Consider the following 13,850-nt stretch of genomic DNA (forward strand, 5'->3'; position numbering starts at 1 on the left):
ATCGCGAAGAGGGAGAGAGACGAGAACCTGAATCCTGGGTGTCGACGACTCGAAGGGGGGAATTCGTGAGAGTCGAGGACGGTGGATTTCGTCGTGATACGGCGGATTCGAGGGTTTTGGGGGATTGGGAGAGGGGAAGGTTGGGGGAGGGGAGGAAAGAAAAAAGACGCGAGAAAGAAAATCGAGGAGTGAAATGGATGGGACGGGTCGGGTTGGGATGGATGGAGTTGGGGAGGATGGGGACGGTGGATGGGGGTGAGGATGGTAGAAGAGTGGAGCGAGGAATGATGGCGGCGTGCGTGTGAATGGAGGCGAGAGGGCGAAGCCAGCAGCAGCCGACACTGAACAGACCAGACCAGTGTGTGGGAAGAGCAGGAGGAGCAGGACCCGAGGAGGAAAGGTGCGGACGGGGACGGGGGACTGGGACTGGGGACGGGGAGACGACCAGGGGGGGTGGGTGGTCACTGGTCACCACCTCAGTCAGTCGGTATTCGTAGGTACACAGAGGGGACAGTGGAAGCCAAGGTGGTGCTAACGAAGGGCAAGGTATCCGCCCAGCAAGAGACAGAGAGAGAGAGAGAGGAAGGGAGACCGGGAAAGCGAGAGGTGTGAGGAGGTACGGTGCCACTGCCCGGAGCAGCAGATGAAATCCAGTCCACGCCTGCCTCAGTTGGTGGTGGTGGTGGGTGGAGGAGGGCGGTCGGGTCGAGAGGGTTGGCAGGGTTAGCAGGGGGGAAGGGGAGGTACCGCTGCCCAGCACATTTGGAGTACATCCTTTTGCCACCAAGATCGCCTAAGAAGGACAGGTACACAAAAGGTACCCGTTCTCGCAACTGCAATGTTCTGCAGCCTGAGCCTCTGAGGTGCGGTGCCCGCCCGCAGGCAGGTACCGCCGTACCGCGCCAGACACGGCAAGAGACCGACAGGCAGGGCAGGACAGCAGCAGAACCAGGCACACCAGGACAGCCCGACAGCAAAAGTGGATGCCATTAAAATGGCCAGGCACCGGCACTGGCTGCGGTGATTGAGTGGTAAATGCGAATGGGGACGCCAGCACCGTCGAGCAGAAGTACTCTGTATCCGTACCTACCTACCTTAGGTATCCAAGAAAGCAAAGAAGGCAACAAAAATATCTCCACGGTCTATGGACGGACAGGACACGTCGTAGCATCGATCATCTCCACGGCCCATGGACAGCTAGCTAGCTATCCCTCATGAGTGGTACATCTCAACCAGAGTTTGCAAGGCGCGTCGTGTCTGCAGCGCAATCATCCATCCATATCAAGACTGACCTCTCGACGTCTCGCCAAAGCTTCCGCCCAGATGAGTGGTGGATGCTGGCAGCGCTGACGCTGCTGGCATCAGGCTAGGCCTGGCCTTTGAGTCGAGGGACCCGACGACCAGCAGCCCCCCCTGGCAGCAAAGCAGCATCGGCGTCAGTGACCAGCAGCAAGAGGCCATAAAAAAATAGTGGGTGGAACCTTCCTGCCCTGGATCAAGTGTGGAGACGACAGGGTGACTGCACCGAGCAAGTGTGAGGACTGAGGAGGAAGTGCGCCTGGTCAAAACTGAAAAGGCGAAGGAGCGTGGCAGATGGCGCCGGTACGTACTCTCCTCGCGACCCGCGACCCCGTTTTAGGACACAGGAATCCCCATCGGCATCCAGATTGGACGGCACGGTGGACACTTGCTCACACACTCTTCGACACCGCTGGAAACCGGGACTTCTGAATGGCTGACAGCCGGCCCTCATTGGTTTATGCCCTAGGCCCTAGGTGGTGTTCGTACTCTGCTGGCTTGCCTGGCTCCGAGATGGACTCATGCGTCTTGTGTTTGTGTGTGTGCGCGTGTGTGGACTGCGTATCCGTACTTTACTCAACCTAGGCAGGTGGTCGTAGGCAGGTGGTGGATGGACAGTTAGCTCCCAAGAGCCTGAGGCATTGCACTCGATTTAACTCGTACACATGGCTTCCTCGTTTGGCTGCTGCACTCTCAGTCAATCACTCAGCCGGCGTGTGAGGTGAGTATTCGTAACCTGACCTGGCCTGAAAGTCCAAGGGGGAGGGAGGGAAGCACCGGAGCCACGTCCAGGGAGGCAGTCGCATGCGGAAAGTACCATCCCACTGGAAGGGAAGGGAAGGGGGTCAGGCAGGAAGGCGGAAGACGGAAGGAAGCAAGCAGCAGCCAGCAGCAGCAGCAGCAGCAGCAGCAGGAAGCACGCAGCACCACCTGCTCCTGCTTCCTGCTCATGCCGGACAGCTGCTGCGTCAGGAAGGAACCAGCGCTGTTCCTGCCCTATCCTCCTCCCCATCCTTCATTGTGCGAGGTGCCTGCCCTGCCCGTCTCACCAATCACAGCTGCCCAGATGGGTCCGCCTGCTTCACTCCAAACTCCAAGGCACTTTAAAGGCAAAAGCCCGTGGTGTGTCTCTCATTGGCTGGGTGTCTGCCGAGTAAAACCCACGCTAAAACACGACCACAACACAACAAAAACACACTGCGAGAGCAGACGAAGCACCGGAGAATCAATACCGACGCAACCCAGTCACAGCAGCCTGCCCACGTCCACACTGCTGACTGAGGTGTGAGCCTGTGACGATTCACTGCGGCAGCGGCACGGATACGCTACGCTACCGCTCGCCACCCTACCTACTGGCCTACCACCTTTGACCACCTTTTGCCTGGAACCCAACCACACCCGCGACAGGTCTCGCACCGCACCGCACCGCCTGCGATTCTGCCAGACCCGTGTGTGTACTCAGAGCAACCCCGAGGGCGGACGACAAATATCCCTCCATGGAGAACGAGACCATGCTGTGACGCATCTCTACACGTTGGCCTTGGAAAATATGACAACCAGGCAACAAAAACAGAATGCAGGAGACACGACACCAGTCCAGATTAACTTACATCTCAGACACACAGATACGTGACAACGCCGAATTCGAAAAATCTTCAACTCCATACTCCAGTCGCCAACGTCAATAGTCTGCCGACCACGCTTCGTGAATCGTACCGATTCGTCTCGACTTGCAGCCTGCCATCTAACGGTACTCGTTTACACACCCTGGGCGTGATGGTTAACTCCCCTCGCTCGTTGTGTGCCATCCGCCAAAAAAGCTAGCAAGTCATCCGGCTCCCAGGAAATCCAACAGAGAAAAAAAAAAAATCGTTAATGGCGGTTCAGCTTTAGCGCGCCTTCGTGATGGGATGACCCAGTCTCCCGAGGCTTCTAGATGTACTGGAGAGTATTGGGCTAGCCTTGTGCAATTTGTGTCCGGCGCCTGTACCTTGCATACTGTCCAAGGAGGCTGGGTTGTCGCGGGTAGAGCAGGTACTCATACTGCCCCTGCGCGACAACGCAACCTTTGCGATACTTTCCAGAGAATCTGCACTGCGATGTGCCCTTTCTCTCAACCGCTGTGAGTCCGTGCTGCTCGAGTCTGGTCACCGCCTGCCTCTGTCTCCGACTCCAGCTAATGATTCAAGATACCCATCATATCCGGGGACGGTCCCAGGCAAACCCCAGCCCAAACCACAGACGGCGGCCCCCAACCCAGTCAAGACTGACGGCGAAAGCAACTCCCAGTCTCCCACTCTCACCTGCGAATGCTTTGCGCCGCTGCTGGGCCACCCACACTGACAGACTCAGTGTCTGCTTATTTCGGGGCCGGACGAATGGCAGATCGTATCTTGTCGCCCACTGCCTGTAATCCCAACTGCAAAGGGCAAGGGACAGTCTGTGCCAGTGGACTGTGCCCATCATCCGATCTGCTGGGTGATCGCTGCGGCCCAAGTAAACCCAGTCACCCAACTCCCAGGCTATGACGACGGGATGCACTCAGCGAGCCTAGCCAGCATCCACTCACCGTCACCGTACCACCGTTGTGCAGCTCAGTATTACGGGTACGGGCACCCTCGAGAACTGAACTTTGGCCTCACGTTCAGTCTACTGCTGTCTTCTTCGCAGAAGCGGAGTGACATAGTGCCATGGACGGATGATCACTGCGGCAGGTGAAGCCTCCAGAACCATCCATGGATGTTCCTGACCCCGTACCGGTGTGTCTAGACTTTTTGATGTGCAGTTATTGGAGCAAATGTGTCACTTCCATCGCTCCTTGCTCTGCTAGTATCTCCAGACTCCGACAACTGACAGCCACTACGGTACGTCAGTGTGTGTCGTTTCGCCTCATCAAGACGACGCACCACTATTACCGTCTTAAACCTCCGGTACCGCGACCCTGCCCGTCATTGACCGACCCTTGGCTCAAGGCTCAGGGAGCTCGGCAGCCAATGTTGGCTAGGCTGCTTCGAGCCTGGTCTGCATAGAAACCCTCTGAGCCAGAGGCGGCACAACCCAATTTTCCAATTTCATTACAGGCAAGACCAAAGCCCATTCCTGTTCGTCGTCACCCTCGGATAAAATAAAATAATATTATGGATTCGTCGAACAGGTCTAGCCAAACGCGGCATTTTGGCACATTTGTTGTTCCCGCAGCAGGGCCCAGCAAGCTGCAAAACAAATGTACGATTTCATGTCCAGTCAACCTGGAGGAGATTGCAGCGGAGGAAGAGAATTACCGCACGCTCCACCTCCTACGACACCGTGCTTGCCTACAGTGTCAAGCAAATGCTTTCCAGCCGCTGGCGTCTCTGCATGCACACTCAGGGGGTCAGTCGGCAGCGGAACGGTCCACCGGCCAAACATGACTGGCACACAGAGAACACTGGCACACTTGTTGGATGGCTTCCAGCCCCAGACCACACACGCGCGCAAGCACACACACTCTCTTTTCACGCACTCACACACACACAACACACGCACCGCAGAGACCCGACGACCAGCCAAGCTGCTGACACACGCACAAAACACTCAGCTGAGTGCGTGCCGGGCTTCTCTAAGCTTCTCCAAGCCCTGAAGTCGCTGCTGCGGATTCATCTCTGGCCAAGGCGCAGACCCGGTCTCGCGGCTCAGCGTTCCCAGCCCCGAAAGGGAGCCGGTAGGGAGGCATTATTGCTTCTACCTCTGCTTCTCAGGCATCCAAAGCCTCAGCATTGAAGACGTTGCCTGTTCTCTCAAAGCGAACACAGATGTTGGTCTCAGCTTGCCGATTGGTCGTGGTCACGCCGGACATCTTTCTCCCTTTGATACCGATATGATACTGCCACAGCGTGTATCCGTCTCGAACTCGTGTTCTGCAAGTTCGTCATATCATCAGGAACCATTTGCCCCGTGAGTCCTGTCGTAATTTCAGCAAAAGCAGGACGTAACGCCATGTCTTTTTTTGCTGCGGTCCAGGTCAATGCAGGGGACTATCAATATCGACGAGTACAGCCCCAGCACTGGGCAACAAGTGATCCGCCCGGCCAACCCGTTGCCTCGAGGAAGCAGGTCGCGCTGGGACGCAGATGCGAGCTGTCTTTCTTTCAGGGATGGGAAAGGCTGGGAGCTGGAGCATCCGTGCCACCGCAGTTCTTGCACCGGGAGTCGCCTGGCGCCCTTGACTTTTGACTCCCTGAGCCAACGCATCCCAGAAGTCCTCGGGGAGAAATCACGGTGCAGGCAAAGGCCATGGCGACCGTTGTCAAGTTGCCAACCTCGCCAGGCCTTTGACGCGCTAGCAGAATCACGTGTCTCTCCAGTCCACGCTCTTCAACACCGCAAAGGCATGGCAGGCACTTGTATGAATGGAATAGCTTGGGCAGCGGTGTTGCATCGACTGAGAATCAAGCAGCCGTCGTCATGACAATATGAGCCAGCATTCAACTTGCCTGCGCTGGCAGACTGGCATTCTTTCTTCATGGATGCAAGGGCTTCAATAGTCGACGCGATACCTAACGGCGAGGCATCGAGGCATCGACATCGAAATGAGAAATCCCACCCTGGTTACCGTTGACGACACTGCCGCCGCCCCAGGAATCAACAGACCGGGCGTTCTGACAACTGAAATGCGGCTGCCCTGATTGGTTCACTACAGTCCTTCAACCACTGGGTCTGCCGCGTCGTCCGGGGCGGTCTGCAAGAACAATCGGTGCTTGCCAATAACGCCCTTCAGAGCCCAGCCGTTCAGCCCTGCTTGACAGAGGGGCTGCATTCGCTGTGTCCGAATATGGGGGACATTGAGAGACCCGAGGTGGCGAGTTCAGGCTTCTATCATACACTGGCGAATCGATCATCGCAGTCACCAGTTTGGAATATTGGTCCCAGAGCATTACAGCCAGTACGGCGCGAAACAGCCGCGTCAAAATACAGAGTGGAGGTGCGCTTGCCTTGTTCGCGGCGCTGAACGAAAATAGCAATGATGGACCGAATGCGGAAGGTCTCCGAACGTCGTTAATCGTCAAAATTCGACCTTTGATGAAGATCAAATTTTGAAGGGCCTCGTGGCGTATGCTGGTTTTGCGAGTCAGACTGGCAAATGAAGTTGGACCAAGACGCAGCAACTTGGAAGAAGGGCAATCTCAAAGGTCTGGAGTGCATTCTCACACTTCGGCCTATGATACCGCCTCAATGCAGCAAAGCCGGTCAGCCCGGGCCATTCTAATGCCACCCCTGGCGTCGCTCACAATTTGGATACAGTGCGATCTCTCTTCCCGGGGGGGCTGCTTTCGACACACAGGGGCGGTTGGCCATGAACAGAGCCTTTTTTTTTTGTGCCTCGTGTTGAGCAGACGCGTGGGCCGCCGAAACCCTGGAGCAAAGAATCTCAAGGCCCCGTAAGTATGCAGGACGTGATACACTGAGAAATTCTCAGGTGCAGCCACCTGACGGATCATTTTCACAAGGATTTCTTTTTTCTTCTTTCCCGCTGACGATCTACCCTTGCTCTCCTAGCCCCCTCCAGTTTCCCAGGCGGTTGACTCAACATGAACCACCCCTAGACAGGACATTGAAGTACCTACGACGTAGGGTTTGAAAGGGCCGCTGGGCAGTGCCGTAGTGGACAAACAGCGCCAATATCCGCCCTCAGGCGCGCCATTGCCTGTCCCTTAGCCCTCGGCTCTCAGTGACACACGAACCACCTCTTCACCTCTGCAATTGGTCGCGGCCCGCCTGTTCTATGAATATCTCGGTCTTTCACCACCGCCAAAGGACTGGCTGCGACGCTACGAGATGCTAGGGAAGTTGGACCCTGAAAACGGATCTCACGAGGGCAGACAGACAGGTTGTCCAGGTCGAGGAGGCTCACACTGCCAATGTTGAATGTTCCAGAACTAATGACAACTCATCGCCCGTCACTGGTCACTTGTCCGCAAGGCGTATCCGTACATTGAACCATCGTCACTTGGAACCAGACCCAAGGATCTCGGAGGCCAGGATGCCCATTCATCAGCGACAGCGCCAACAAGAGCCCACGAGGTTGAGGCCCACAACCAGACGCAGAGAACACGCCAAAGGCCAAAGTGGTCTTCCTCTGCCTGTTAGACTCGTGCTTCTCAAGGGTCCAGCTCCACCGCCCATCGCTAGCGGGTGGCAGGGCATCAGGGCTCCGTCGAGCAGGTTGGCCCCCCCACTCGGGGCCAGGCGAGAAGCCATGGAGTTGACCACTTGGATCGTCGAACTTTTTTTTGTCTCCTGTTTTTTGTTGCGCTCCCCCTCTTTTTAGCATGCTACAAGCCACCGTTGATCGGATTACCTGCATGTTGGGAACATCGGGCACCTTCACCGCAACTAAGTTCGAGGGGAAACCGGGACGGGGTGGGCACGGCGATAGCTCCAGTCCGATCAGATGCCCCTCGCGGCCGAAAGACCCAGTACAATACCACCTCTGGGAGACAAAAACTCCTGATGTTCATGGACAGGCAAAGCGCAATTGCCGACAAGAGATGCGCGGCGACGGCCATGGCGAACCTGTCGATACTGCCGAAGTCTCCATCAACCAGTGTTGGCCAACTTGAATCAGGGTCTGCCGGCCGGTAAAACGCCGAGAGCAAAGTGCACCCCAAACTTATTTCCTCCTAGATTGCTCCTTAGCAAGTCTACTACTACATACCTACTGCAGGACACGAATTTTCCAGGGTTCAAGGAAACTTGCAAGATTGACAAGAAAATTCTTTTGCTTGGATGGGCTGATGATGGCCGACTCGACCTAACTAGCCTTGTTCATGATTAACGAGTCGACCTTCTCAACGTCCGGTCTGCTCATGAGCCATCGTGCGTCGTCTTCCAGCCTCTAACGGCTAAACCGCCCAAGAAAGGCCCGTCGTTGGCAGCGATTTTTATTCCATCCAATGATGGTAACTGGATCTAAAGGCTGCTTTGTCATCGGGCCCTCTCTCGACCAATGCCTTTGGTAGCCTGCGTTCTCGACTCTCTTCCTTCTGCCGTCACGCGAAGTGCAGCGCTATCTGCATCTTAGCATGCACGAACGGGCGGGCCTGGTGTACCTACATGATTCGATGGTTGGTCTGCCACGGCTGCAACATGTCTGCATACAGCTCGCAGCTTGCCCCCGACGCCGACGGTTCCGTGTCGTCCAATGCAGCCATCCTCAGGACCTCATTCTCTCGAATCCCATCAGCCGGGACAGGCTGCTAACGTCGGGCTGTCTTACTTTTGACACATACTACCGGCGGTGTGCGTATGTTGTCGCCCAGCTGGTAAGTAAGTTGAGCGATGAGATTTAGCTCATGGGGTGGTCCGTCTGGACTCTTGCCGCCAGCCTCGCCGCATGTGTGTGTGATCGAGAAACCAACAATAATTGACGGTGTATCACTGCGTCAAGCTGTCGCGGCACGGCGCACACGCATCTGACTTGAGAGAGCGATCGTTCCCCAACATGACCTTCCGTCGTGGGACAGGAACGCTCTGCAGGAAGCTGCGCGCGCATTCAGCTGCTGTCCCTGGTACCGGTACGCAACAAAACCGCGCATCTTAACAACGAACGACGATGACTTGTTCCCTTCTCCTCAACCCCGCAGCATGAGGCGTGGGACTTTGTGTGCCGTGTGTTTGACATTGAGGCCCGTCCAGCCTCCCTTGCGGCAGAACATCGCAGGCGGTGCGTTTGAAGGCACGGCGGACTGCTTAGAAATGGCCATCTCTAGGCAAGCCCAACGGTCGTTGACTGGCCGGGTCTCTGGAACCGGTGGAGCGGACGGTGTGCACCGCTGTCCCAGTGGAGCTGGAAGACAAAAATGCCGCTTCTCTGAACCAGCGACTGTTGCAGCAGACAAGTCGACGCTACCTCACAAAGTGCCGCTACTGCGCAGGATGTATGGACGACGGCGCCTGGAGCCAACAAGATGCTCCCCAAGAGTGGCCCAGGAGGGAGGCGCACGCAACATGGAGACTTTGGACGGGTCCGCGAGGAGGAGCTATCGGGTCCCAAAAAACGCCCGTCCTCGTTCCGCACAACCACTCCCGATCGGGACGAGAAGCCTCCAGCGGAACGCATCACCATCCGTCACTCGTCGATATTGTACAACCCTCTTGACGTAGTCGCCCTCGCCACAGCCTAGCCCGTGACCCCCTTCCCCCCCTTCCTCCGTCAAAGAACCCCTCCGAACTGGTCCGTCCCCCACACACAGGCGAAGGCCGCAATGTGACTGCAGGGACAAGAGAGAGGGTCGGCCAAGGCTTCCACAGGCCAAGCGGTAACGGGCTAGAAGATGCATGTTCGATCTTTCTGTCCTCGCCCGCCGCCCATCGTTACGTCGACGCAGGCTTTCGGGTGTGGGTGTGTGACCCCCAAATGTTCCCCAACTCGGCGATAGGACGAGGGGCTGGTTTTGCTAGCGGTGGCTGCTCACCACCACCGTCTGCACTAACATGGAAGCTATTTGCCGCCAACCTGTTTGCACCTTGGCGGTTCTCAGTCCCGGCCGCCGGGGAAGAGTCTCCACAACACGCCGCCGTCGCCGACGTCTGGGTAAACTCGGGATACGGTTTCGCCTCAGTGGTCCCAACCGTACACCCGCTTGCTACAGTGCTTGCAGTAGTGCCTTGTTTGGCGAGCGGCGCAAGAAAGAAAGCGGCAGTGATGGGCGACGTCGTGGTCGCTCACGAAAGCATCAGGCGCCTTGTTCATGACACATTCGAGAAACAGTGATGACCAGCAGCACCATCCCCGACTATGGCATAGAGCCGCTTAGTCTGGGGTGTTAGCGGTCGGTAACCTATCTCTTACGTCGTCCATGCTGTTGTTTACCCAGGAACCGTTCGCTGGGCGAGATATTCTTGTCCCTCCGCAGCGCAGGAAGCCAAAGCTGAACGTTCGATCGTCCATGAGCGCTGAGCAGCCGGCGGACGAGGCGGTGCGTGACGTGCCTCCGCCACGCACTTCCTCCCGTTCCGTATGGATTGCTCACTTTTGACAGTTGAACCAGCAATCCGAACCCCACCCAAGCGTGGACAATCCGTCGTCATCACTTCCCTCTTGGATTCTAGCTTTTTTCCCTTTCCGCCTGCTCATCCCATTCAAGCGCTGAACACCTGTCTTGTCTGCCTACCTGGTGCTGGTTCTCGCGCGCCGAGCCCCCGATGCGTGTCGCATCGGGACGTCTTCTTCCTGTTGCCTGTGGCAGCGAGATCCGGCAGGAACATGGGCAACAGCAGCGCGGAACCCGGCCTCGAAGGTTGCTTTCTGGATGACTCCCTCCCACGCGTAGGCGCCCTGTGGTCTGACTATCACTCTGATGTGTGATATTGCAGCCACCGTCGCGGGTGATCTCACGCAGCGCTTCGTGCAATACGTCTGCCGAAGGGGAGGCTCGACGTTTATTCGGTCGGTCGGTCGTCGCCACGCCACTCACACACACACCTCCCTTCCCGGCACCACGCCAAACGCAAAACGGCTATGCGCGCACCGCGTGGCCGTGGTGGTCCGGGGATGGTTGGGTTGGTTCATTCGTTGTGCGTCTTGCTTTGCTGCCTGCACCAATCCACCTCAACCGAGCTTGCGACCGCTGGACTCGCGATGGATGACACATGCAACACCACCGGTGCTGCTATGCAAGCGGTGAGAAGGGTCTACGTGACCAAGACGTTGGACGTACATGCTGGACGTACCCATCTTGTCTCCGGCGTGCGGAGGTCGGACTAATTACCACCCAGCTGCCCACCCTTTTTCTCTCTACTCGCCTGCCAAACTACGTAGCTTACAGTCTCGCCTTCCCTAATTCTGAACTGGCAAATGTCTCGGTAATCGCAGAGCCAAACAAGAAACCATCCGGAGTGGCACGGCGATCTAAACGGGTGCTGGCTCTGGACCTTTCCTTGCGCTCCCTTGCGCCCACCGACGAACGCCGGGAAGTCTGCTAGAGGCCGCGGACAGGCGCGTGATCCCGCACACGTATGCTTGTGCAGTCATGCTCTTTCTTTCGTCTGTCTCTCTGCCTGCGCGCAGGTTTGCACCAGCGGAAGGGGTTGGTTTTTATTTTTATTTTTGCTGCGGCGGTGTTTAGTTTTGCGGTCTGGCTTTGCTCTGCATTGCCTTGCTTGAACTTGGAGGCTTGGACTTTGCGGTCTGTGAGGTGGGCTTTGCCTTGGGTGGTCGCTCTGGCTTGTGCGACTAACGGCATTCTGCTGCCCCCCGATGACCGCGGGCATGCCCTGCCCTAAATTCCATGCCAGATCGTGCCGTCGGGTAGGTTGTCGGCTTCTTCCGAGCTGGACTTGATCTGATGGTGCGCGTGACTTGAGCTGGTTGCGGAGACAGATGTAAACTTGTGCCGCGGCCTCGTTGACTACGATGAAGACGAACCTGGAAAGCAGTCTTGAGCGAGGCGCTTGCGATGGGTGTTCTGCTGGGGCTGAATATGAAAGGCTCTCAGCTGACTGGTTCTTCGGTTCTCGCGGGATGAGGATATTCAGAATTGTAGGCGCTGCTGGAGTGCGCGACTGACGCGGCAGCGGTACGGTGCGATCGTGAACGCAGGTGCTGGCATGAGGGACGGTCCGTTCTGCGCGTGCTTCTCCCCTGCTGCACCATCACCAACATCTACACTGAAGAAGCAGCATCCACCCGACCAACCGCAGCATCCATTCCCAAGTGCAGAACTTCAGTAGCCAATGCGTTCATGCCGTTGACGACCCCCACTGCCTCTCTTTCTTTGTAGACATATGCCCAACATATCCAAAAATGTGAAGAAAAGCTGCTCATAGAGAACAAGGTTACAAACCATTCGGTCCCGAGAATCCGTTTAGACTTCCGGAGCTCGGTCGCCTTGTGAGCTGTTTGATCGGATAACACCCGAACATTTGTGTTGGCCCCCTCCAGAGCTTTGTGACGTGGGAAAGCATAAAAGCATACCCAGACTGGACGGAAGAAAGGGTCCTGCTTGGACGAGACGGGGGACAGTTGCGATGACCTGAGCTTGATATGGTATGTTTTATTCAAGCAAAGCAGACGCCTGATGCCGTGGGGGATTACGGCTGATGTACGCGGGTATCATGTGACGGAGTTGATGGTATGGGAAGCCTCCGTTGCTGTGCGATACACATATCTACGGCATTTGTGCTACTGGTTGCCTTTTGATATAAACCACGCCTGAACCGCTAGAATTGCGATTGTGAACAAGTCAAACATGCATACAACAGAAAATCTGCATTCTTGCCTCGAGTATGCAGCACCATCGCCGACGTCGGTATGAAAATGAAGAGCAGTTCCAGTTGACGGCCTTTACCAAGGCCAGCAACAATGGGGGAGGGAGGCAGAAAACTAGTTTGACCGAGAAACGGATGATGTCAACACCTCGAACATGTAACTCAGAGTGACGGCTCTTGCCTATATTTACCATCTCGTATGCAAAAGGTGGCCTATCGTATGCCCTTTCTTCAGACGAGAGGTGCCTGCGTGAACCGCTTTGACGTGAACACCAGCGGCGACAGGAATCGTCTGGGCGAGGGAGAGGGGGCACTGACGGCGGGAGAGAGGGATAACAGAGGACCCGATGAGTGTCGCGTAAAAGGAGAACTGTCCATGTGACGCTTTTTCGCTCTACTTCTCATGTCTTGTGGTTTTATCCGGTCTGGAAGTCAGGCCATGGACTGAGTTAAGGACGAACTCGGATCACAGGGTGGCGTGATAAGGACGGCGTACGAGCGTTGGTTTAGGCCTTTTTCGGGGTTCAGGGACGGGAGAGGACGGGGATCTGAGGCCAGGGTCTTTGGGGAGTTGAGGTTGAGGTTGAGGTGAATGGAGGCGGGTTGGGAGGCGGCATGTCTGTGAGGTGTGGAATGGGTGTGTGGGAGCTTGAGTTGGGATGTTTGGGGGACTATCCTTACTTGTGGGTTGGTTTTCTCATCTCCGGAGTTGAGAGAGCGTGAGTAGGGGTGACAACGGCAATCTATAGGTCAGAGGGTAAAAAGTATTGATTTATAATGTTGTTTAATGGTGTAGTTGTTTTTTGCACGGGACAAAGTCAGAAGTTGAGCGGGACAGAAATCTAAACAGCCTCAACGAACTCTCTTGATCTATGAAATGTTATTGAATGAATTCATGTTGATTAGCACCTCAAATAAGTTCAGAGGTTTTCTCAAATAGTAAACGTAAGCTATCAAAGCAAGGAGACCTCTATTAACGACGAACCTCCGCATATCTACTACCCGTGAACTAACTACACAAGGCGATAGAAGGAGCTGCCTGCCAGCTCTTAAATGTGAGTCTTCCTCGAGTCACACTCCTCTTCTTACACACATCTCCATTCACGTTGCTGGAGCTATGCCTCTCTGTCCACTCTGCTCTCTGAGCCTGCAGCCTCTGGCCCTGGTACTTTAAAATCAAGCTGGTTATGTAGGACGACGCAGAGAGAATATGAGGTGCTACTGGCGTGCGGCATGCCTTACGATTATAGCTTGATGGATGCTAGTTACGCTGAGAGCCGGGTGCCGTCCGATATCCCGAATCC

This window comes from Colletotrichum chrysophilum (genome assembly GCF_026319265.1).
Source record: "Colletotrichum chrysophilum strain AFK26 chromosome Unknown scaffold_127, whole genome shotgun sequence".
In the NCBI taxonomy this organism is placed as follows: domain Eukaryota; kingdom Fungi; phylum Ascomycota; class Sordariomycetes; order Glomerellales; family Glomerellaceae; genus Colletotrichum; species Colletotrichum chrysophilum.